This window comes from Phocoena sinus, chromosome 11 (assembly GCF_008692025.1).
Source record: "Phocoena sinus isolate mPhoSin1 chromosome 11, mPhoSin1.pri, whole genome shotgun sequence".
Taxonomy (NCBI): Eukaryota; Metazoa; Chordata; class Mammalia; order Artiodactyla; family Phocoenidae; genus Phocoena; species Phocoena sinus.
Window position 1 is genome coordinate 8,985,795 of NC_045773.1, and position 25,765 is coordinate 9,011,559.

The 25,765-nt window shown below is 44.7% G+C and overlaps 1 protein-coding gene across 1 annotated transcript in view; it reads right to left on the reverse strand.

Annotated features, from left to right (window-relative positions):
- The window catches only part of GRM7 (glutamate metabotropic receptor 7), an 814,585-nt gene that overhangs the window by 210,550 nt on the left and 578,270 nt on the right, over positions 1 to 25,765 (reverse strand).

A 25,765-nucleotide genomic window follows, 5' to 3' on the forward strand; every position in this document is an offset into this window, starting at 1 on the left:
CACTACTCCCTCACTCGGTTAATGCCCACCTCCTTAAAAGAAATAAAAAAGGGAGGAGATGTTGGGAGCCAAGAAGTTTTCGCCATTAGAAGATGGCCGACATCCTGGTTCTCTTCCTGCTTAATGAGATAAAAGCCCGCGCCTAAAAACGAAAGCCCGCGCACGCAGCACCAATGATAATTTGCCAAGTACTTCCCTTATTCTGGATCCCGCCCCCCTTTCTCTGTACTGTATAAATACAGCTACTGCAGCAATAAAGGTTTGAGGCTTGATCAGGATTTTGTCTTGCCTCTATTCTTTCGCGTCTCCTGCCCCTTCTTCTCTTTTCAACCCCTACAGGTTCCTCCTCGGACTCACAAGGATTTGTCCTGCTGGTCGGGACTCCCGGGGACGCCCGGGGCCGAGCACAATCTGTAATTTAAAATCTCCTGAAAAAAGTCATCTCCAGGCTTCACTGAACAACTCTATCAAACACATAAAGAAGAATTAACACCAATTTCATCTAATCTCTTCTAGAAAACAGAAGAAAACACTTCCCAGCTCATTTTATAAAGTCAGTATTACTCTGATAACAAAATGTGGCAAAGGCAATACATAAAACAGAAACCACACACCACTATCTCTCATTAATTAATTAATTTATTATTATTATTATTTGGTCTCGTGGCTTGTGGGATCTTAGTTCCCCAACCGGGGATTGAACCTGGGGCCATGGCAGCGAAAGGGCCGAATCCTAACCACTAGACCAGGGAATTCCCTCTCATTAATTTAGATGCAAAACTTCAATAAAACATCAGTAAATAAAATCTGACAAGGCATAAAAATAATTATACAGCATAAGTGTGGAATTTATTCCAGATACGCAAGAATGGTTCAACATTAGAAAATGAATTGATGCAGTCTACCATATCAACAAACTAAAGAAAAGAGATGTTCCCCACTGTCACTGCCTCAGTGCCAGGGTCCTGGCCAGGTAGACCAGGGAAACTCAAGAGGTTTTCTGGAAAAGGGGTATATTCCTTTAAATCCTACACTTTATGAAACGCTACTTGTCATTCAGGCATTTACTAAATAACTCTCAAGTGCTAAGCTCTGTATGTAGTGTTTCTAAGCTTTATCTTGTTTAATCCTTATTATTGCCTTTACTTTTCAAATAAGTAAACAGATTCAAAGAAAATGACTTGCCCAAGGTCATACAGCTATCATGCAGAGGAGCTGGTGTCCAGCTCCAATACCCAGGTTCATTATTATGCCTTCCACGGGTGATTGGAAGTAGGCTATCACAGTATCCGGTCAGTGTTAAAACTGGAATGAAATGTACGGTTTAGAGGTCCCACCTTCTTACCATATTAATGAGAAGTGGAGGGACAGCCCCACAGGTTCCTCCCTGGGAGCCCAGGGCAATGCCCTATACAAAGCATAACAAATCTTTTACGCAAATTACAAGCCAGAGAAACTCTAACTTTTAAAGGCCAAAGGCCTATTAATCTTGCTATCGATTGTGTATCCTCTCTAAGTCAGTCGCTGTCTTTAATATTTTGTTATGTAAACACAACTATAAAATAAAAAGAAATCAAAACCTGTAAAATAATTTACCTATTCAGAGTTCCAAAACTCTAACAAATCATCTCTTCTCATGTTTGCAAGTTTCTCTCCAGTCCTTGTTTACCTGCACATGTTATTTTTACAAAATTATTTACAGAGTCATTTGATACATTTTAACTGGGCACCTGACATAGGGTAAGAAATTTGCTGGACTTTGGGGATACGATAAAAAGCAAAAATAGACTGTCTCTATTCTCATGAAGCTTAGATAGTCATGACTCCATTTTTATTATTTTTTCATAGTAATCTTACACGTCCACATCATTCTATTTTGAGCCATCAAAACATTCCATTCAGGTAAAACATAATTCACCTACTTCCTTTTACTGTAGAATGTTTTGTTCCCAGATTTTTACTATTTTAGATGATAATGATGTTTTTTGTTTGTTTTTCTTTTGTTTTAGATGATTTCTTTACCTTTCACTCCAAGGAGTAGGGCTTTGGGGTTACAAGAGTATGTTCCTTGTCATGGTGCTTAAACATACTGCTGAATTTATCTCTGAAATAGCTGACTATACTTTCCACAGCTACCAGGAAGATATACCGAGTCTTACCACATGTGTAGTAACACAAAGTATTGTGATTTTTTTTCTTCTTTTCTTCCTTGCGGTACACTGGCCTCTCACTGTTGTGGCCTCTCCCGTTGCGGAGCACAGGCTCCGGACGTGCAGGCCCAGCGGCCATGGCTCACGGGCCCAGCCGCTCCGCGGCATGTGGGATCTTCCCGGACCGGGGCGCGAACCCGTGTCCCCTGCATCGGCAGGCGGACTCTCAAGCACTGCGCCACCAGGGAAGCCCGAGTATTGTAATTTTTAAAAACATTTTTAATGAGGCTTTTCAAACAAAGTAGAGAGATAGCCTAATGGACCCTCATATGTAAAACATTCACTTTCAACTGTTAGTAACACCACCTTTTGAACTATTTCTTTTATTGGAGTGGCACTGGGAGAGGATTATTCATCTGTTTCACCCCAAATCCACTAAATCATTGTGCTACAAGTGATATTTCAATATCGTAGTTTCAGGATAAGATGAATCCAACTATTTCTTCAAAAAGTCAGTTTCTATTTAGAGCATGTCACATGGAGAAAATCTGAACTGCTACCATGTTTGGATGAGCCCCAAACGTAGCTATGCTTCTGTATGCCAAGGAGGAGGCTTAAAGAGGAGATAGCTTTTAATTCTTCAGTTCACCTAGCATTTGCTTTACTTTCATGTTTCAGAGTGCTCTTGTGTGTAAGCCTGTATTTTGCCCTAAAACATGTATTTTCTCTGCTATAACTTTATTTTTAAGTGATGTTTAAGTGCAAGATACCTATGTGACCCCAAAGTAAAAACAGTGGGAAAGAAAATGGCTCAGGAAAAAGAAAAAAAAATACAACAAGTTTTCATTATATTTCATGTATAAACTCCATATATTGAATTTCGATGGCTGCTTATTTAAACTTGCTTTATTGCTCAACTGATATTTTCTTCCCCCATTAATATTATGTGTGTTTGTATATGTGTATATTATATATATGCACATAATTAATTTATAATATTATATCATAGGGAATTATATATCATATTAATAATAATAATTATACACATAGTCAGACACTTCTGGTGCTGTGTATTCTATCTAAAGAATCTGGCTAAATCACAGGAACTATGCACAGCAGTCTCCACAATGACCCAAAGAATCAAACTTATAGACAGATGTTATGTTTGCCATGGCTATATAATGCAGAATAGAGAGCTAGTGTTTTGAAACTGACATATCTGGGTTCGAATCCTGACTCTGCCTTCTTTTATCTGCTAAGTACTATGTAAGACTTAAAGTAACGCCTTAAGCTACATTTGTAAAATGTAAATAACACAGTGTGCATAAAAGGCTGTTGTGGATATTAAATTACATTATGTAATGTAAAGTAAATTACCTTATATAAAGATGTTCAACAGATGGTGGTAGTGGGAGAGGAGGGGGTAAAGGAAAACAAGGAAGGAGTAACGTTTATTAGTCCACATCCAATATCTTTCGAAAAAAGAAACAAAATAGAAAAAAAATTTTGACCTATTATCATGATTGCCAAAACCTGTTATTATTTGTAATTTCATTTCATTGTTTTACTTGAGATAATTCTCTAGAATCCTGTGACAGCTTGATAGAACAAACTGCTTAATACTTGAACCATGAACTGCTGTCACTGTCTTTGTATACGTCTTAAATATAATCCACATTCATGCTTCAATTGGTCTATATAGTCTTTTGGGTTTTTTTCCTCTGGACAGCAAATGGAACAGTTTCTCTCTTAGGCTTCTCGTGCTTGTTTTCTTCTAACTTTTTGTTTTCTTCCAGATTACCAAGGTCCTTGTTTGCATATTTTGTCGCAGTCTTCACTGAACAGGATAATCTTCAGGTCCATCCATGTTGCTGCAAATGGCATTGTTTCATTCTTTTTTAAGGTTGAGTAATATTCCATTGTATATATGCACCACATCTTCTTTATCCATTCATCTGTAGATGGACATTTAGGTTGCTTCCATATCCTAGCTACTGTAAATTGTGCTGCTATGAACACTGGGGCACCTGTATCTTTTTGAATTAGAAAATAATCTTCTTTGGGTGTGTTTGTGTGGTAGTATGAGTGTGTGTACGTGTCTGAGCTGTGATGTGAAATATATTTCTTACTATGTACCACGGTCAAATAAGTGTCCAAAAATAGGTGTCTCCACAGATGTGGAGACACTTTAATACTGTGGGGATGGTATTAGTACCTACTTCATAGGGTTGTTGCTAAATGTCATTAAATGTTGAACAGCTAAAGTACTTGAACCAACACCTGCACAAAGTGAGCAATTATTATAGGTTGACAACTATTACTAGTTGTTAGCTACTGTAGGTCCTGGTAAGAGTGCCCCTCTGTTTCCGTATACGTGAGTAGTATTCTTCGGTACAGACTCTAGCTCCATTTGTCCACTATTAGTGCCTTCTTCTAGAATAAAAAATAAAGGCCTTTCTAGATCAGTGGTTTCCAGAATGTGGAACAACAAACAGTGGGGAGAGGAGTCTGAACTAAGACAACTAGCTTTTTATTTTTCTAGGAACATAAAAACAAACAAAATTATCTATTGTTTTATCATCATCACTGCCACCACCATCATAATCCCTTAAGAAACAAGAAAACTTAAATACAAATAAAACAGGAAAAAAATCGCCGAAGTTAACCAGATACATTAAAATTTATGAAAATCTTGTATTTTACTTGTATTTCCTTAGAGCAGAGCGAAACATATTCTTAGATCAGAGTCAGTTCAAGAAGCAACAGTTAAGATCCACATTCTTGCCTAGTCCCTGGACTCTTTCTAAAACTTCAAAGCATATGCTCAACTTCTATGAGATTCTGAGCCTATTTCTGGAGGATATGATCACATATACCATATCTGCTTATATACATGCACTTACTTATACATTTACTTATGTCAGTATGTTAAAGGCGCCTCAAATCAGAGCTTCTATATACCATCAGCTACTTGTGAGTTGCTGGAGAAAAACAAATATTTAAGTACTTCCAATTTTCAGCTTCACTTTTGCATGTGGACAGTCTGTGAATATGGGTTAATGATCTGTGCCATTAACTTCCTATGTACAGTGGCACCAAAAGTTCTCTTGGTGGTGTACCAAGAGACAAGTGATCTGAAATGACCTATACATTCTGAACAGATCTCCCAGAAACTTGAGCACTGGTGATGCTACAGCTCAGCTCCCTCAACCTGCTATACCGCATACTTCCCCAACTAGATGAATCTAATCGGTGTTCCCAGGGCATTCTCGGTAGGTGAGCTGAGAAACTCATTAAGGAACATTTCAATGATAAGTTCTAATTCTCCTGAGAGTGTGTGCATTAAAAAAACTATTGAACCTAAGGAAAAGGAGGGGTATTAATTATACCTACTGCTGTGTAACCAGTCACCCCAATACTTACTGACTTAAGGCAACAAACATTTATTTTGTCACATATTCTGTGGGTTAGAAATCTGGACACAGCGTAACTGGGTCCTCGGGCTCAGGGTCTCTTACATCAACTGCTACAGCCAGGATGGCAACTGGGAAAGTCTCGCCTTACGTCTCAAATGGGGGATGGTCTTCCAAGCTCATTATATGATTGTTGGCAAGGCACAATTCCCATGGCTGTTGAAATGAGGGCCTCAGTTCTTTCCTGGCTGTCAGCGGGAGGCCTCAGATCCTTTGCCCCATGTGTCTCTTCACAGCATAACTCACAACCTAGCAGCTAACTTCCCTCAGAGCAAGCAAGGGAGAGACAGTGAGACAGAATCCCCAAGGCAGATGCCAGCGCTGTTACGTAACCTCATCTCAGAAATGAACATCAGCGCCTTTGTCTGTTTTATCTGTTAGAAATGAGTCACTAGGTTTGGCTGAAACGCACAGGGAAGGGAGTGCTCAAGAGCGTGAATCCAGGAGGTGAGGACTACTCCGTCATGTTAGAGGCCCTGCCACAAGAGATTAGAAGGCAGCATCTAATCCAATCCTAAATTTCTCAACATTCGAAATCAGTGAAGTCAAGTTATAAGGAAACTGTACAAACATACTAAAAGTGGGACTATTTCTTTTCTGTTTTGTTCCTATTGCATCCCAGTTCTAAGGAAAGTGCCTGGCACATAACTAAATGAAGTAATGCGTGGAGGATATACCAGGCCAAGGCCCCTGTCTGGGCCTCCCTTTATTCATCGTCAGAATTCATCTTCAGCCCCATCTTCAGGGGCTTGGAGTATGTAATCCCTATTCTATGATTCCTCCAGCTCTGGGCACTGGAGGAGACGAAGTTTCACATATTACGGGGACTGCCACATCTTCTACTTAGTATGCTGATATTATCCAATGTAAAGTAAACCTATATGGACAAATAGACTTAAATGGAGCCTTGGGTTGGAAAAAATAATATTACCACCGGCACAAGTGAATATTAAGAAAATGACAGAACTGTCACTTTTTTATTCCTTCTGCAGTTCCATTTAAGTGCATAAAATATTCTGATCCAATTAGATTTGACAAAGCCCACCAGAAACAAATAAACGTATCAGGAAGGCAATAAAGGTTTGCTCCACTGCTGTTAATAACACACCTCAGCATAAGTCTTTATTTTACATTCACGTATTATTTCTTTATGAAGTGCTCTCTAATAAGGAAACTATTCACTATTCAAAAACAATTCTTGAAATAAACTGATTTTAGAGCCAGATCTTTGAATCTTTGTATCAGAAGGTGTTAAACCAAATATTTGTTTTTTTAAAAAAAAGAATGAAGCATTTCAATTTTACTACGCTTGCTAAAATATTAATAGTGCTTTTAATAGTAAGATTTTAGTAAGAGCAATTTTCTACTTTTAACACAATAAATTATTTTAAATGTTTCTTTCCTCTTTAGCAGATTCTTAACATCTATTTTGTGTGCTTTATAATATTTCTAAATAACAGTATGGTAGTCCATACTGTTATTTATATATTATATATATACACATATACAAATATATATATATGTATAGCCATAAGCATATACTGATATATCTTTATCTACCTACATATATAGAGAAAGAGAAAGAGAGAGGAGAAATTGAGAATGCTAAAACATACTTCTACTCTCTGGGATTTCTAGTATAAAGTCTTTATAAACCATCCTCTTACCTGGAATAATAAAAACCAAATGGCCTGGCTTTCCTACTGCTCTTGTCACCTATAACTCAGCCTCAGTCTCCAAACCACCGAGAGAAACCAGATCATATCACTTCCCTACTTAAAAACCTTAAATGACTTCCCACTGTACTTTGAAGGAAGTACAAACTCTTCCTCCCAGGGCCCAAGATTCACTGGCAGACCACTGACCTTGTCACCTGTTCTTCTGTCTCCTGTTCACCTTCCATTATCCCAGTGGCTCCTTTCAGCTCTCAGGACACAGCAGGGTCCCCTCTCCTTAAGAGCGCTCTCTGTTGCTTTCCGTTCCTTCTATCAAGTCCGTCCTGTCCCCAGATTAGTATGCCTGGCTCCTTTTCACCCCTGTGCCAAGTCAACTGTCACCTCCTCAGAGAGATTTGCCTTCCAATCCAAAATATCCCTCGGTATCAGATCACCCTATTTTACCTTCCATACAGCACCTATGGTAGCTCTTTATCTGCTGCTTTACTGCTGTCTCCTGCACTTGAATGCTGTGTTCCCAACGAGTAGAAATCTACTCCCTCCTGTTCAAGGTTGAACCCTCAGTATTTAGAATCCTGCTTGAAACACAGCAGACATTCAATGCATGTATATATTGGGTGAATGGATGAATCAACGAATATTGATTCATTGTCATGAATGAATCATAAGTCATATCATTAATTTTCTTATTGCTCATTTCCTTATTTAAGAAATGGGAGGGGCTCCCCTGGTGGTGCTGTGGTTGAGAATCTACCTGCCGATGCAGGGGACACGGGTTCGAGTCCTGGTCTGGGAGGATCCCACATGCCGCGGAGCAACTAGGCCCGTGAGCCACAACTACTGAGCCTGCGCGTCTGGAGCCTGTGTTCCGCAACAAGAGAGGCCGCGATAGTGAGAGGCCCGCGCACCGCGATGAAGAGTGGCCCCCGCTTGCCACAACTGGAGAAAGCCCTCGCACAGAAACGAAGACCCAACACAGCCAAAAATAAATAAATTAATTAATAAACTCCTACCCCCAACACCTTAAAAAAAAAAAAAGAAAGAAATGGGAATTCAGGAAACACATACCTTTAACTTTGTTGGGAACACTGAATGAGATGATTTAAGTAAATTTTCCATGGGAAGGCTGGCACACACTGTGCATACAATAGCTGTTGGTTCTTCCCCTTTTCTCCCAAGGAAATGCATAATTTGCTTAAAGACGCATATTTAAAAAATCATCCTAAGACACAACAGAGCACATGAATCCCCAGAATCAGGGGAACCACAACCGTAACCTTTTCCCAGAGCATTTCTGACAGCTCGTTGGTTAACCTCTCACTCGTAAAGGCTGCTCATCCTGCCACTTTTCCCACTTAAACATCTACAAAAACCTCTATCCCTACATGAACTTTCTACCAGAAAATAATCCAGTCACCCTCATTGAGTCTAGAGGGTCTCTGCATTGGACTGTATTGTTGCCTTAGTCTCCTTGCAAGCCCCCAGCCTCTCTGATCACTGGCTTTCTCCCAAATCGGGGGGCGCTTCACGACGGTCTAAGAACATGCTGGTCCCTGCTGGTACTGTCTTCCTTCAAGACCGAACTCACATGTAGACAGTCAATGACCTTTCCCAGTTCCCCCAGGTCAGTCAGATTGCTGGTACCACCCATCATGGGAATTGGTCACCTGCATATCAATTTCTCCTCCCATTTGCAGTTAAACAAGGTGGCAAATACCTTTCCTTGGAAGCAATCAAGTGACAGATTCTTTGTCAAGAGCAGCGTCTACGCCACTGAGACACACTTAATCAAACTCACCGGGTTCACAGGACTGCCGTGGTGTGAAATACTAATTTCTAATTAGCAAAATGCTTTGGCCTCTGATGTGCATTCACACCCTCAGTGCTTTCTGCAGCTCACAGCAGCGCGGTCTGCACAGCTGCAGCAGACGCTGGGCCCAGTTACACTGAGAATCTTTCCTCCGAATTCTCTAAGAGCCTTGCGTAGGCAGCTTGTGGGGTCAATAGCCACGTTAATAGATATGACTCCTTTTCTCTCCCTGACACAGCTTCCTGATACCAAATCATATTGAGGGCTCAGTCACAGTGATAACAATTATTTTGAATCCTTCAAACAACCCTGCTAGCTGGTTATTATTCTCCCTTTCTCAACCGAGGAATCCGAGGTCCAGAGAGGCCATAGAAGTTGCTCAAGGCCTTGTAGCCATTATTTGACAAATCTAGGATTCAAATCTGAGTCCATCTTACTAGCTGCCTACCATATGCATCAAATCAAAGGATGACTTTGAACTTGCTTTGACAAGTATAAACACGGATGCATCCCAGCATGCAGCCCGATGCCCTCACTCACACACGCTTGCACAGCTCCCATTTCCGTAACCATTCTGGACTCTAATATAAACACTTCCATTTTAAAATGTGTCGCCTTTTAACAATGTGTTTTTAAATTTCCATAGGTAAGCACTTACTTGACTGTTGTATATATGCAGCTCAGTCTTAGAGCCCTTTGATAAATAAGGGTTATGAGCCATTGTTTCTCAAAGTGTGGTCCACAGCTCATCTATCTCAGAGTTACCTCTAGCACAGAATAATGCTGTTCCCAGTGAATCAGAATTTCGGAGGTGGGGGGCGGCCTTCTGTAATCTCCATCTCAACTTTCATCCCATTCATTCAGCCCCAGCAGCACTCGGGGTGATGTGAACGTAGGGCAAAGATTGAAACTCTAAGCTCTACATTTAACATCTCCTATCGCCCACTAACAGTTAAGTCTGTAATACTCACAATGAATTCCTACTCCCAGAGCGCAAGCAAGGGAAGAAAAATAACCTTTAGTGACCGTCATTTTGCTAGGTAGCTCTTTAGTTAACCTTGCAACACACTGGTGAGTTGACTATTACGGGGCCAATTTCATACTTCGAAGTTCAGAGCTGTGAAGTCATTATTAACACAGCTCTAAACCCAAAGGCCAATTTAATTCCAACTGCTTTGAGGTTTGCTTATATATAACTCACTTTCTCTGCTATTAGCGGGGAGGTTGGTCCTTCCGTTTTCCATACACCACTCCTTGTGACTTCTGTTATGTTGCTCGAAATGCACATTTTCACCAGCTGGAACCTGGGAGACACATTGCAGGGGCAGGAGAACAACCCAATTCTGCTACCTTGAGGGGTCTGGCTGAGTTTTGCATACTTGGTTTTCATTTCTGCCACTTAGGTAGGTAATTCCGGGCATCTGTGCTACCCAGTTAGCCTCTGTGATGGATGACACTGTCTCCCCCACTTCCTCTGTGACTCCCAACAGCTCTGACAACCAAGCTCTGCACACGGGAGACCTTCAGTAAACGCTCTTGACTAATGACGGCATCTGTGTCTGACAAGCCCAGTAGCCACTGTGTACTGCAAATGAACGGGCTGGGTCCAAACTAAGAAAAGCGCCCAGTCCTTTATCCCAGAGGTCTGCTCCTGGGGTCATATACATTTCCCAAGCAGCAAAATAAGGATAAGGGATAGAGTTAGGTAACATTTAGGTGAATCTAAAGATCTTTTCAGCCAATTTTTGTTTTCCTTTTTACTCACAGACAGGCAGAATGCAACAGTGGTTATGAGGGCAGACTATGAAACCAGAATTCCTGGGTGTATTTACTACCTCCACTAATTACCTGCATAACCTTGACCAACAGTGTTGTTGGAGACCTTGGGTTCCTCATCTGTAAAATGGAAATAAAAGTAGTACCTATCTAATAAGTTATCTGTGACAGTTAAACAAGTTAGCACATAGCATAGTGACGGGCATACAGCAGGTCATCAGAATGTTACCGATGACTAGTTACTGTTATCAAAGATCTCTTGAGAAGGCCCTACGTGGTAGACACGGAGCCAGCTCCTTTGCAGGGATTATCACAGAAACTCTGCGAAGGAGGTAATTATAGAGGTGTAGTCCGTTATGCACTCATACCTCCTTGGCCCACTTCAGTGGTCCCCTTGTGGAGAGCCCCAGTACACGTCAATGACTCCTCCAACAAGCTGAACGTGACATTCTTTGTCATCCTGCCTGATCGTGTTTTCTGGCCACTGGTAGGTGGAAATGCTGGGGAGACAGTGTCCATGGAGCATCCCTCAACCTGTGACTCACGGGTGCTATAGATAAGTCCCCCAGCTTTCTTGCCACGATTCTAAGGAAGTCCTAGACACCCTCTCGGAGTCTCCAGTGAGATTTAGTTCCAGGCACCCACAGCGATAACCTGTCTGTAAACACACTCTGTCCTGCCCCCCTTCCCTTTCATTGCCTTCCTCACCTACCCTCTTACGTGTTTGCTTCGGTCGTCTCCCCAGCGCTTGCATCCAAACCCTCGTCTCACTATCTGCCTTTGGGGAAATGGAGACTAGGACAGTACTGCTGTCCCCACTTTACAGGAGGGCCGCTGAGGCCCAGAGAGGTTAACTGCATGCCAGAGGCCATACTCTCTTCTCCTCCAAGACGTAATTGTCCTCTGGTCCTTAGCATATGACTTTAATATCATAAAGTCAGGGTTACAGTGCTCTGGGGACATTAAGTAGAATCAGTTGGGAATTAGGGAAGACTGTGCAGAGAGAGCGACATTGGATCTGCTCCTGCAAAGACATATAGGCAACTGCGTGCCTGGGGGAGGCGGGCGGAGACAGGACTGAAAAGCAGCCATATACGCAGGAATGACCTTGTGAGCTGTTAAAATATTTACTAAAATCCCCTCACGCAAGTTGGTGAATAGGATTGCCCCCTCCCTCCAGGACTCCCCACTGCTCTGCAACCCCACCCGTCCCCTGGGACACCCTGGGTCTGTCCATGATACAACAACTTATCGGGTAACACAGAAGAATGCTGCCAGGACTCTGGTCCAACAATGGCTGGTGACTCTGACTGGTTGGTCCCCAGACTTTACTTGTTACTAAATATTTGCAATAAATATTCTTGGCAAAAGGAGTGGCACAAGCAAAGATATTTACAGATTAAATCCCACGGTTCTTCCTCTCCCCTTGCTTTTCAAGGTCCCATTCATCACACAGCTAAAAAATAAATGTCTACGTGATACGCTGGCCAAGATAATTTTTTTTTTCTTTTCCAAGATAAATGTTTAATGTCATGAGCAATTACCCAGTCAGAACCTTCCCCACAGCGTGACAGCTGATGAAACAGAGCCCAGCGCTTAGCTGTGAAGACTTCCACCTAAGATGGCAGAAACATATAGTGTTTCAACAGGTCAGTAACTCCCCAGATTTCCCACCAGTTGGCCTGAAAAACACAAAGCCTGCAAATTCACGGTTACTGAAAAGCGCTCTCAGTGTGAGGTTCGGTGACCTGAGCAAAGGAAAATGACTGCAAGGGAAGTACCAGCACAACAGATTAACAAAGACGGCCAAGTTCATGTTTAAAGTTGGACAGCTGTATTTTTCACATTAAGGAAGTCACCTTTTCTGACACTTCGAACTTGCTCTTTGCTCTTCTGGGGGGAAAAGAACAAAGACTCCTGATTAAAGACGAACACTTCCTTCGGAAGGTAACAACTGGACATCAGAGCCCCTTTTATACCATGCTATAGCTTACAAATTGATATGTACCAAAGTCTCCTGAATATATTTGTATGTCATTTTACTTTTTAATTGGAAGATACGGGCTTTACAGGGAGGAAGGGAAGTTAGCAATCCCATGAGAAATGGCTGCAAGAAGGGGATCCCAAAACAGTCAAATTACATTTCAAAAGGCATCTTTTAGAAAGGAACCTAGGACGATTTTTCTTAGTGGTGATCACAGTGAAGAGGAAGAAAACAGAAATAATAAAGACACACAACTCAGAAACAAACATTCAAAAACAGAGGCAGGCTAACAGCAGCCCCAAAGCTTTGGCCTCTGTGGAGGGTTCCTTCTTAAACAAGTTACCTAACACAGCTAAATCTGTTACCTCTGGCCACATACATGGGGTGCCTTCTGAAAATAACCATCTTGGATAGTAATCGGTCTTCACTGATTCATTCTGAAAGCCAGCTGGCATCTGCGAGTTAAAAAGGTAAGATGGTGCTTCCCTGGCGGCGCAGTGGTTGAGAGTCCGCCTGCCGATGCAGGGGACACGGGTTCGTGCCCCGGTCCGGGAAGATCCCACATGCCGCGGAGCGGCTGGGCCCGTGAGCCATGGCCGCTGAGCCTGCGCGTCCGGAGCCTGTGCTCCGCAACGGGAGAGGCCACAACAGTGAGAGGTCCGCGTACCGCAAAAAAAAAAAAAAAAAAAAAATGGTAAGATGTCTGAAGCACACACCAGAGTTAAGAAGGGTGGTTAACGCTTCCTTAGTCTTTGTCTGCAGAAGACTTCCTGTCCCCTCTTAGCCTTCTCTCTCGGTGAGGTTAGGCTCTGAGTCTCTGGGGGATGCACTATTTTGGGAAGTTGGGCATCTTACTAGGTTAAATGCATTTTATAGACGAACTTTACCAAGGTGCTTCTGCCCATTGCAATAATAACCTTTCTAAACTGCAGCTACACAGCTCTCTCAACTAAAGTTGGTTCTGTAAGGCCAACTGGCCCGAAGCAGGGGAACGCAATCAGACTCACAGGTTGCATCAGACCGAAACTTTCCGGACCACCCAGTTCCAGAAACTGACCTGGAGACTTTCCGGACCACCCGGCGCCAGAAACTGACCTGGGGACTTTCCACCCGGCTCAGCCTTCCCGCCTTTCGAGGGGCGGGACTAACGGTCCCCCAGGATACCCGAAAAGACCACCAAATAAGGAATACCCTGCGCCCTCCCGGATTCGCCACACCCCTTTCCCTTCTTCCGCTATAAATTCTGCCCAAACCGTCTCCCGGGTGCGACTTCTCTGGCCCCTTTCTCTAGGACCAGTGAGCCTCGCCCGGGAGCGTTCCCAAATAAAGCTCACTTGAAGCTTTCCTCTGTTTCGTGGTGCCGTTTGTTAAGATCCGACCTTACATTTGGTGCCGAAACCCGGGAGGGGTACCAAGCCCCGCAGGTTACCGCGCAGGCCGCTCCTCCCCTCCCCTGGGAGACAACCAGGGAACCTCTACTCATCCACCCGATCCGGCAGAAAACGGGGTAAGTCCCCTCCCCTGTTCCCTCCGACCCTCAGAGTCCCTGCCCATCGGACTCCCTGTCTTTAATCGCGGTCGCGTCAGGGACTCCTCCGTCCTCTCTCCGGGCCTCGGGCAACTGTGGAGACGTCCCAATCGCCTGACCGCCGTCCGACCTGCCGTGAATTGGAGACTGAGACCAGGGACGCCTCTCTCCCTCTCCATTCACTCAGGGACAGACTGGGGGTCATGGGAACCTCACAATCGAAACCAGATCCTAAGACGCCCCTGGGGTGTCTCCTAGCCAATTTTACAGCCCTTGGTTTCTCCCAAGATCTCCAGCGCCGACGGCTTATTTTCTATTCCACTGTGGCCTGGCCACAGTATCCTCTAGACAATCAATCCAAATGGTCTCCTGAAGGGACTTTCGATTTTAACATCCACCGTGATCTAGATAATTACTGCCGCAGGACGGGCAAATGGTCCGAGGTCCCCGATGTCCAGGCCTTCTGGTATTTTCGCTCCCGCCCTTCCCTCTGCGTCGATTGTTCCACTTCCCAGATCCTTCTCGCCAAACAGACACCGCCTACATCCAAGCCCCTAATTTCCTTTGCCGATGACTCCTCTCCACTAGCCGATCCACCCGAATCTCTCGCCTCTCCCCACTCCAGAGCTCCTCTCCAACCTCCACCCTACCCTGAGGCGGTCCCTCCTCCTCCCGAACCCGCTCCGGCCCCTCCAACCATTCCCCGGCCTCCCTCGATGGTTTCTCCTCCCACGCCCCTTGCTTCGCCAATTAGTGCACGTACACGCTCTCAGGACTCCCAAGATGCAAATCTCCTCTGCCCTCTGAGGGACGTAGCAGGAGCGGAAGGATTAGTTAGAGTTCATGTTCCCTTTTCTCTCCAAGATCTCTCTCAAATAGAAAAGCGATTAGGCTCCTTTTCTGCCGACTCTTCCCGCTACATCAAAGAATTTCGCTCTCTCTCTCAAGCTTACGATCTAACCTGGCGTGATATCTTTGTGATCCTATCTTCAACTCTGACCCCTGACGAGACGGAAAGAATTCAAACTGCTGCCCGAAACCATGCAGATCAGGTTCACCTTACCGACAACTCCATGCCTGTCGGAGCGACTGTCGTACCTGGCACCGCTCCAGGCTGGACTTACCAGGATGGCCAAGATGGCCGCCGTAAACGCGACCTCATGATCCAACGCCTCCTGGCTGGCATGCAGGCTGCCGCTCATAAGGTAGTCAATTTTGAAGAACTAAAAGAGATAACCCAAGAACCCAACGAAAATCCAGCTATCTTTCTCAATCGCCTTACAGAGGCCTTAACTCTCTACACCCTGCTGGATCCCGACACCCCGGCAGGGGCAACGGTCCTAGCCACCCATTTCATTACCCAATCAGCCCCGGACATCTGAAAGAAATTAAAACGGGCAGAAGACGGCCCTCAGACCCCTATTCGAGATCTGGTAAAGATGGCCCCTGAAGTCTATAATGGCCGTGAGGATTTGGCGGAATCCAGCCGACAGGCTCGGATGCACCAGAAGATGGCCGTCCAAGCCCAAGCTTTTGTAGCCGCCCTAAGGACGGCCATGTCCCATGGATCACAGCACCCACGGGGTTCGCAAAAGGAAACCCCGCCGGGGGCCTGCTTCAAATGCAGAAAAGAAGGCCACTGGGCTCGCCAATGTCCCAATCCCCGACCTCCTTCTAAGCCCTGTCCCAGCTGCGGGCTAACGGGCCACTGGAAGAGTGACTGCCCTACGACTGGCCCTCCCTCAGCGTCTCCACGCGGGGGGCAGGCTGACCCAACGGCATTACCACTCGAACTGCTGGGATTGGCTGACGACTGACGGCGCCCGGACTCGAAGACCCCCATCACCCTTGCCGAGCCCAGGTAGCGGGTAAGTCCGTCTCATTTCTGGTGGACACGGGGGCTACCTATTCGGTCCTGCCTACCTATTCCGGGCCAGTTACTCCTTCCCAGATCTCGGTCATGGGTATTGATGGCAAACCATCCTTCCCACTCCAGACCGGTCCATTTCCGTGTCATATCGAAGGACTCCCTTTTACTCATGCCTTCTTAGTCATACCATCCTGCCCAGTTCCTTTGCTAGGCTAAGATGTCCTTTTCCACTTAGGGGCCTCCCTCCAGCTGGTTAGACTTGACCCTAAGATCCCCTCCTCCCAACTCCTGCTTCCTCTTCTCGGCCTGTCTCTAGAACCCTCCCCCTCCTATTCCCCTCTTCCAATCACACCAAACGCAATCAATCCCCAAGTCTGGGATACTTCTAAGCCCATAATAGCAACACACCATTCCCCCGTCCTCATCCGCCTAAGGGACCCCTCCAAATTTCCATCAAGGCCCCAGTTTCCCATCTCTGAGACTCACTTTAGGGGCCTACAACCTATTACCACCAGACTCCTAAACCAGGGACTCCTTATCCCCACTGACTCTCCCTGCAACACCCCCATCCTGCCTGCCCGCAAGGCCTCTGGGGATTATCGCCTGGTCCAGGACCTCCGACTAATCAATGAGGCGATAATTCCCCTCCACCCAGTAGTACCAAACCCATACACTTTGCTCTCCCATATTCCCCCGTCCACCACCCATTTTACGGTCCTCGATCTCAAAGACGCCTTCTTTTCTATCCCCCTACACCCTGATTCCTACTTACTTTTTGCTTTCACCTGGACAGATCCAGATACCCAGGCTTCCCGCCAGCTCACCTGGACGGTTCTTCCTTCCGCGACAGCCCCCACCTCTTCGGCCAGGCTCTGGCGCAGGACCTCGCTTCCTGCCCTCTCACCCCCAGTATAGTCCTCCAATACGTGGATTCTCTCCGACGCTTAAAAGAACTCCAACGCAGGCAACGACAATCCACCTCCCCAATTCCCGACTGGTGGCGGTCCACCCTCTATACCTGGCTAACACCAATCTCAGGCCCCTTAATTCTCATCTGTATCTTGTTCACGCTTGCTCCCTGTTTTCTTAGGTTCCTTCGCAGGCGCATGGAGGAAGTCTCTCGCGTGGCCACAAACCAAATGCTCCTCAGCCCTTACACCTTGCTTTCTACAGAACCCCCCCCACTGGTCTCCCTTAAGCCTCGGACCTCTGGTTGCCCGACTCCCCTTTCGACGCCCCCATTCAGCAAGAAGTAGCCAGAGATCAGAACGCCGCCCCATTACACCAAAGATGTCGGGATGTAAGGCCAACTGGCCCGAGGCAGGGGAATGCAATCAGGCCCACAGGTTGCATCAGACCAAAACTTTCCGGACCACCTAGTTCCAGAAACTGACCTGGGGACTTTCCACCTGGCCCAGCCTTCCCGCCTTTCGAGGGGCGGGACTAACGGCCCCAAGACTGCCACGATACCCGAAAAGACCACCAAATAAGGAACACCCTGCGCGCTCCCGGATTCACCACACCCCTTTCCCTTCTTCCCTTATAAATTCTGCCCAGACCCTCACCCGGGCGCGACTTCTCTGGCCCCTTTCTCTCGGACCAGGGAACCTCGCCCGGGAGCGTTCCCAAATAAAGCTTGTTTAAGCTCTCCTCCGTTTCTTGGTGCCGTTCCTTACAGGTTCGAGAAGATCTCCAAGGTTGGAATATTTTACTATTGTGCAACTTCAGCTGTAAGCATCAGTTTGGGGCCTAACACTTGCTGGGCCCTGGAGGATCCAGTGCCTCTGAGAACTTCATGGAGGTGGTTAAAGGAACAAAGCTGCCATAGGAGAGGGGTGGTCCCACTTGAGAGGAAAAGGAAAAGAAAATGCTTGATGCAGGGCTTCCCAAGGAAGCTGCAATGAACAAGCCGGGGCCAGTGTTCAGTTCAGGGGTGGACCATGGCATTTCAAGTACAGATGTGACCAGATACAGAAAGGTCAGAAAGCATGTGACAGATTCAAGACACTTCAGGGAGGTCTGTGTGACAGGAGCACGGGGTGAGGGGTGAGACAAAGGCCCCCGGGGGAGAAGGCAGAATGGGGGAAGAAGGCCCACCCTGATCCTGGAGGAAGGGGAGAGGGGTGGAGATGTCTGGCACCAACAAATAACAGGTCATTTCAGGTGTTAAGAAAAAGCACTAACAAAAATAAGAGCAGTACTGGCAAATAGTGTTGTACCGGCCATCATCCTAAGTACTTTTTCATGTACTTAATTCTCACAACAGTCCTATGGGAGAGGTACCCCTATGGGTCCCATTTTACAGATAAGGCAAGTGAGGCAAAATAAGTGAGGTGTACCAAGTTTAGTGGTAGCGCTAGAAAGTGGTGGAGCTTGGGATTTAAAAGGAGGCAGCCTGCCTCCATAGCCCATGCTTTTTAACACTGTGTCACAGTACCTCTTCGTCGATGACCTATGTCAGCAGATACCTGTTAATACTGACCTACTACTTCCTCTCCACTTTTTAGAAAGGAAAATTAAGGTGGAGAAAGCAGATGTGACTCTGGAAAGGTCACACAGAAGAATCACTGGTAATTTGTGTTTACAAATAATCCTCTCAGCCATTTTAGCTTCACTTGTCTGTAAAAACAAAGTTAAATATAGAGCTGGGGCCCATAAAAGAAGGCACTCCCTAAACCTTGAATACTCTATTATCACAATGCTCACAATACTGGTTGTTCCTAATGAGACGCTTGGCAGTGAAATTTGCAAGGCATCCAGGAAATCTTCAATAGTTCTGCTACAATCTTGCCAGCTAAGGACTACGAAACAGATCAGTTAGTCTTCTGCAGACAGTCGTCCCCTCAAGCGGGATGATACTCATTTGCGTGACAATAACAGTGATGAGAGAAGAGCTATTGGTCCCACCGCTCCTTGCCAGACTCCCGACATTCTAATCCGGCACTCTTGATTTAATCCTGTAAACTGGCATTTAGAGCCAAGGTGATCTATACTATTTTTAAAAATTAATTAATTTATTTTTGGCTGCGTTGGGTCTTCGTTGTTGCGCACGGGCTTTCTCTAGTTGTGGCGAGCGGGGGCTACCCTTGGTTGCGGCGCGCGGGCTTCTCATTGCGGTGGTCTCGTGCGGGCTCAGTAGTTGTGGAGCGTGGGCTTAGCTGTTCCACGGCATGTGGGATCTTCCCGGCCCAGGGCTTGAACCCATGTCTCCTGCATTGGCAGGCGGATTCTTAACCGCTGCACCACCAGGGAAGCCCATGATCTATACTTTTAATGGAAAAAAAAAAAAAAAAACTATCAGGAAATAAACTCACAAATCATGTAATTGACTATTTACCAACTTCGATGGGAGCTTCTTATTGAAGCATAAATGATTTCAGGGCAATTTCAAACAGTCACTTTCCAATGCATATCCGTCAATGTGTTAAAGCTCGCTTCCAGAGTGTGATTTCAAACGGCAGGCATCATGTTCCCTGCTAAGATAAAGACCCTCGTGTCCTATTCAGTCACTGTGAAGGCTCTGTTGCAATACGGCTGCACCATAAATCAAGAACGCCTTTGTTATTTATGAAAAGTTTCGCCTTCTTGACGTTTTCCCACCGCATCTTTTCCGTCTTCCTTGTTCTCCGCTTGTTACTTCTTCCTCACTGTCATAGCTGGGAGGACTGTTAGTAGGCAATTGAAAACGCCCCCTACATCTGAATCGATGAGTGTTTGTTCAGGAGGTTGTAAGGAATGAACACCTGTTGGCCAGAGAGCTTGTCTGAATGGCGGGCGAGACAATTCCAAGACCTGAGACAAGGAGTGTAGCTGGAAGACCACTCCTCCTAGGCTCCCCTCACTCCATTTTCCGAGAAGGACAGAGATTTCTCGTTGAGCTCCATAATCAATCAAATGAGAGACGGTAACTGTTGGGGTCAGAAACTCATTGAAGCCACTTTTATTCTTAACAATGGGAAATCAGCTGTGCAGCTGTGTAAAGACCAGCCGGAACGTGTTCCCAGGCATGGGAAACACGTTCACGAATTTGTCCTACTGAGGGCGGGATGGGGACGTTGCTCATTCAGATTTACTTTGGAGGGGAGTTTACTACTCTCAACTGCAGATTTTTTGGAGAAGCTATCTGTAAACAGCATGCTATATCAAATACTGGAAAGTGAAAGATGGCATGAGCAAAACATCCCTAGGAATGGCAGTGCTCACCTGAGAAAACTGGGTGTAGGGTCTTCCAGGTTCAGTAACCAGAAAAATGAACTTTTTTAGACTAAGCCCCCTACTTAGGACAGACACTGTAATTTAAACAGTGTGATAGTGTCAATTATAGGGCTGACTTGCTTAAGTAATTGGAGTAGTTTAGGATGACATATGCTCGGTGGTTGTGCTATTTTGGTTCTAAAGGTTGCAGGATAGTAGAAAAGGGAGATGAGTTTGACTTTTCACCTTGGCCTATGACATTTGACCAAGAATGAACCCTGAATGTGGGTAAAAGTGATGCCACCAAGTAGCCTGTCACTTTGTGTCCCAGAACTCCACTGATGATGGCTCTGCACACAGCCGGTTTATCAGAGACTAAAGATTTCTAACTCTGACTACCTGCTCACAACAGCTTGCCTGCAACCACCCAGCTTAACAGGATCAAGGAAAGTAAAACTGTCTGTACTAATGTGATTCTACAATCCAAAGAAATTCTTACCCAGGAAGATAAAAGTTACAAATATTTTTCAAGGTTTGTTTTAGGAACTTCCTGAAAATCCATCCATTTGAACAATGTATCACCCCATTCTCAAAAAAAAAGAAAAGAAAACATTTCCATCAGGGTAAACAGCTCATTTTCAGGACCAATAATCACTCAACTGGGCTAAATCCCCTCAGCAAAAAAGAGTTTCGCAAAAAGACTTGCTTCAAAACCCTCCTTGCTGGATCCACCGATTCTAAACTGTACTAGCACAGACTTTGCCTAATTCTGATCAAATCTCCCCCATTAAAAAAAGTCCCTTACTCCAGACAGCCAAACTGTAAAAATATTTGCCCTTGCCCTCCCTCTCCTGAGCCTCTACCAAGACTTTCAAGCTGGTAGCCCCCCCTTACTGCAGTGAACTACAAATGTGACTTTGCAATATCAACGGGCAATTTTGGTAGCCATGTCAGGGCGTTGACTGTCAACAATTTGCAAATTCCAAGCTATTTGCTACAATGTTCTACTGCTCTATGACCTTTGATATAGACCAGAGAATGTCAGAACTGGGTATACACCTAAGAGTGGAATTTCTAGTTCATATGGCAACTGTATGTTTAACTGTTTCAGAAACTGCCAATCTATTCTTTCTCTGCATTTCTGCTTTGTCATTTAAAGAGAAATAATGCAATGAGAGCAAAATGCTCAGGACTGGGGAGGCTAAAAGAGGAAAACGTTGGAGGTCAACAGAACTCACCCTTGTAGCTTAGCTAAGCCTCCTATGGTATTGGCATCACTTCCTCTTCTGTTAATCTTCAATCCCAACCCCTCACTTGAGAAGGATTCTGTCTACTTATCATGAATTTAGGGTTCTTAATTCAGGGTTCTTCCCCAGACTTTTCCAGGTATGTGATCAGAACATTTATCAAACAGATTAGCTCAATTAGATACTAAAGATGCTTAAGAAAACTGCATACAATTCTTATCTGTTTACACAAATAACGTTAACTCTCAAGGATGAGACTCAAGGATGTATTTTACCACGTGGGGAATATGGGCAATATTTTGCAATAACTGTAAATGGAAAGTGACCTCTCAAAACTGTACAAAAATATTTAACTAAAATATGACACTGATAGAGGGGTATTAAAATTTTTAAAAATTAAAAAGAAAACATTTTAAAAAGAATGTTGAGAATGTAATATGGATTTTACAGGCTTCGTCGAAAAGCAAAGTTATGTAGTACAGAACTGTGGTTAGACAAAATAATCTGCCCCCCTCTAACCCCTCCCCCCGACAAAGATTTCCACATCTTAATTTCTTGACCTGTCAATATGTTACCTTACATGGCGAAAGGGACTTTGCAGATGGAATAAGGTTACAGACCTTAAAATAAGGAGATTACCCTGGATTAGCTGGGTGAGCCCCGTGTAATCCCACTGGCCCTTCAGAGCACAGGAGGAAGGCAGAAGGGTCAGTGAGAGATAAAACTGCAATAGAGGAGACAGGAAGCCTTGGAAGCATGAGAGGGACTCGAGGAATGAACGGCAGCCAATGCATCAAGGCGGCCTGGAGTAGCTGGCAGCAGAGAAACAGAGACCTCAGTCCCACAACCACAAGGAACTAAATACTGCCAAGGACCTGGCAGGAAACACATTCTCCCCTAGAGGCTCCAGAAAGAAACAACCCTGTTGGCACCTTGATTTTAGCCCAGTGGGATCCCTATTGGACCTGTGACCCACAGAACCACAAGATAAGAAATTTGTGGTGTTTTATGCAACCACGTTTCTGGTAATTATTATTTTTTTAAAAAGATTCATTTTTTTGATGTGGACCGTTTTTCAAGTCTTTATTGAATTTGTTACAATACTGCTTCTGTTTTATGGTTTTGGTCTTTTGTCCGTGAGGCATGTGGGATCTTAGCTCCCCAACCAGGGATTAAACCTGCACCCCCGGGGCTTCCCTGTGTGGCGCAGTGGTTGAGAGTCCGCCTGCCGATGCAGGGGACGCGGGTTCGTGCCCCGGTCTGGGAAGATCCCACATGCCGCGGAGCAGCTAGGCCCGTGAGCCATGGCCGCTGAGCCTGCACGTCCAGAGCCTGTGCTGCGCAACGAGAGAGGCCACAACAGTGAGAGGCCCGCGTACTGCAAAAAACAAACAAACAAACAACCAAAAACCTGCACCCCCGGAATTGGAAGGCAAAATCTTAACCACTGGACTGCCAGGGAAGTCCCTCTGGTAATTATTTATGGCAGCAAGAAATACGACAAGAAGTATGACCGTGAATCTCATATACTTGGTTATATCGGGGAGAGTACGGTAATTCATTCTCAAAGGGTCCTGGTGAAGTAGCTGTTTTGCTTGACTCGATTTTAAATACACAAGGGGACTGAGGTTCGGGGCTTCCCTGGTGGCGCAGTGGTTGAGAGTCCGCCTGCCGATGCAGGGGACGCGGGTTCTCGCCCCGGTCCGGGAAGATCCCACATGCCGCGGAGCGGCTGGGCCCGTGAGCCACGACCGCTGAGCCTGCGCTCCGCAACGGGAGAGGCCACAACAGTGAGAGGCCCGCGTACCGCAAAAAAAAAAAAAAAAAAAAGGGGACTGAGGTTCAAAGATAGTAAATGATTTGCTTTATCTGAGGAGATAGGACTCAAAACTTGTGCTTTTGATGCTGTCCTACCTTATAAGACTATCTCACGGTGGGTTGAAAACACTTCAAATCTGATTCCTACATTTCCATTTTAACACCATCAGGTCATCCTCAGATTTTTGGCTTCCGAGGGCAAACAGGCAGGGGCTACATAAACTCATCTCTTTCCTTTTCTAATTTTGGAATGGCAACAACAGGTGAGAATCCCTGTTATAAGCTCTGTAAACATCCTTATTATTTCTTCCTTCAAATGTGTTTTGCCTGAGCCCAAAACACAGTGAGTAACGAAATTCAACAATTTCCCCACAGAACATAGGCGTATATTAATAAACAAGAAGTGATTTGCTGGAACGCCTACACTGCAAATGAGAAATCATGGGGGTTCAGGCTTCTGTAACGCACATGTTTATGAAACCATATTGATAATTATAAATACTATTCATCTTCCAGACATTCATAGACAGAACACAGTTATACGTCATTGGTTGCCAGAAGAAATGCTGACAACACAAGGGTGATCTTGGTTTCTTTCATTTTCAGTTTGTTTCAGAATATGTACAAATACACGCCTCCACACAAAAGCATCGTTGACTTCACTAAAGCAGTTCTCTTTTGCAGGCTGTATTTATTGACCTTTGTAAAAAAAAACATTATTACATACTTATGTCTGTTTTGGTTCATTAACACTATTAGTATATTATTGTTGATTGTTAGAAAACAATTCCCAGAGACCATTTATAAAAAGTCAAGCATACGTGGAAACCAAACTAGTGGAGATAAGTTAGAAACTACTCTAAGTCTAGATGAGGTGCACGAAATGAGATGCCTGTGGGCGTAAGGAATGAGGAGGGGGGTGGAGTTAGCGGGGTGTCAGGCAGTAAGGGATAGTGGGGTCTGTGGTGACATGGAGAACACACACCGCGTCTGAAGTGGGAAGCCTCTACTTAGATCCAGTTAGCTGTAACTGCATGGGACAAAGGCATATTATTGTCTGATCTTCTGATTTTTCAAAAGAAAAGCCAAAAATATAGTTATTCTTATGAAATTTCTTGATTCTTAAAATATTAGCAAGGAATTAAGTTTTTAAACACACCTGCTGTTTGTAATCTGTTTGAGATCTCTAGTGTCAAGTTGGCTGACAACTGGAAAGCAGTACATACTCTACCGGATTGGTACCCGTCCTGTGTAAAATATCACAGATTTAGAGACGCTGACAAATGGAAATAACGTTTGGCACTCTGGTCTCAGGTTAAATGCCATCTTGTCCGAGAGGCTGTCCTTGTCCTGGTTCACAGACCTAGGAACTGGGCAGGACCATGGTTATAAACCAGAGCCCCACGATCCTAAATCCTTTGTTGTTTTGACCCTTTCTCTAACGCAGCATTAAAACCTAGAGAGGCAGGCAGCGGATGCGACCAGTGTTAATGGTGTGATTATGAATCAATTCACTTTCACCAACACAAAAGTAGCCACTGACTCCGCCGCCTGATCCCTCAAGAATAATCATCCCACTCCGTGTTCTCAAATAGCCACAGATAGGTTTCTAAACCTAAAGATCAACTGGAACGAAATTAAAACCAATTCTTTTATCCCTTTTCCTCCTTTTTTCCTGACTGGCTTTATCATTCAGAGACCAAAAGAGTCTACCTTGCAGTGTGAGCCAGCTTTCAGACCACTTGTAAAATTCTTAAGAAACTTGTCTGGTAAACCAAGGTCTTGAATGGATCCCTGAGTCACATGGAATTGCTGACTGCAGTAGAATTCTGGATACATCTTCTCATCCATTCATGCAACAAGCACTGGGAATTCTGACAAGTCAAAACTGACAAGCCCAGCCCTAAGTAATTTATAACATAATTCAACTGTTTGTCTGCTTATCTACTCATCTATTTAATACGAAACAAGCCATTGTTACATGCTAAGTATTACGCTAGGTGCTGCGGTATAAAGAAGAAAAAAATACAGCTGAGTGCTAGAAACTGACATTTTCAACAGTTATGGATGAGGCGATAAACTAAGGATATTAAATTATTATTAGAGTTGCTGTTGTAGCTAACATTTGTTGAATACTTACTATGTGCCAGGCACTGTTTTAAGTATGCTACGTACGGTACTACATTTAATTCTAACAATAACCTTATGAAGTTGGTACTATTGTAATCCTGCTTTACAG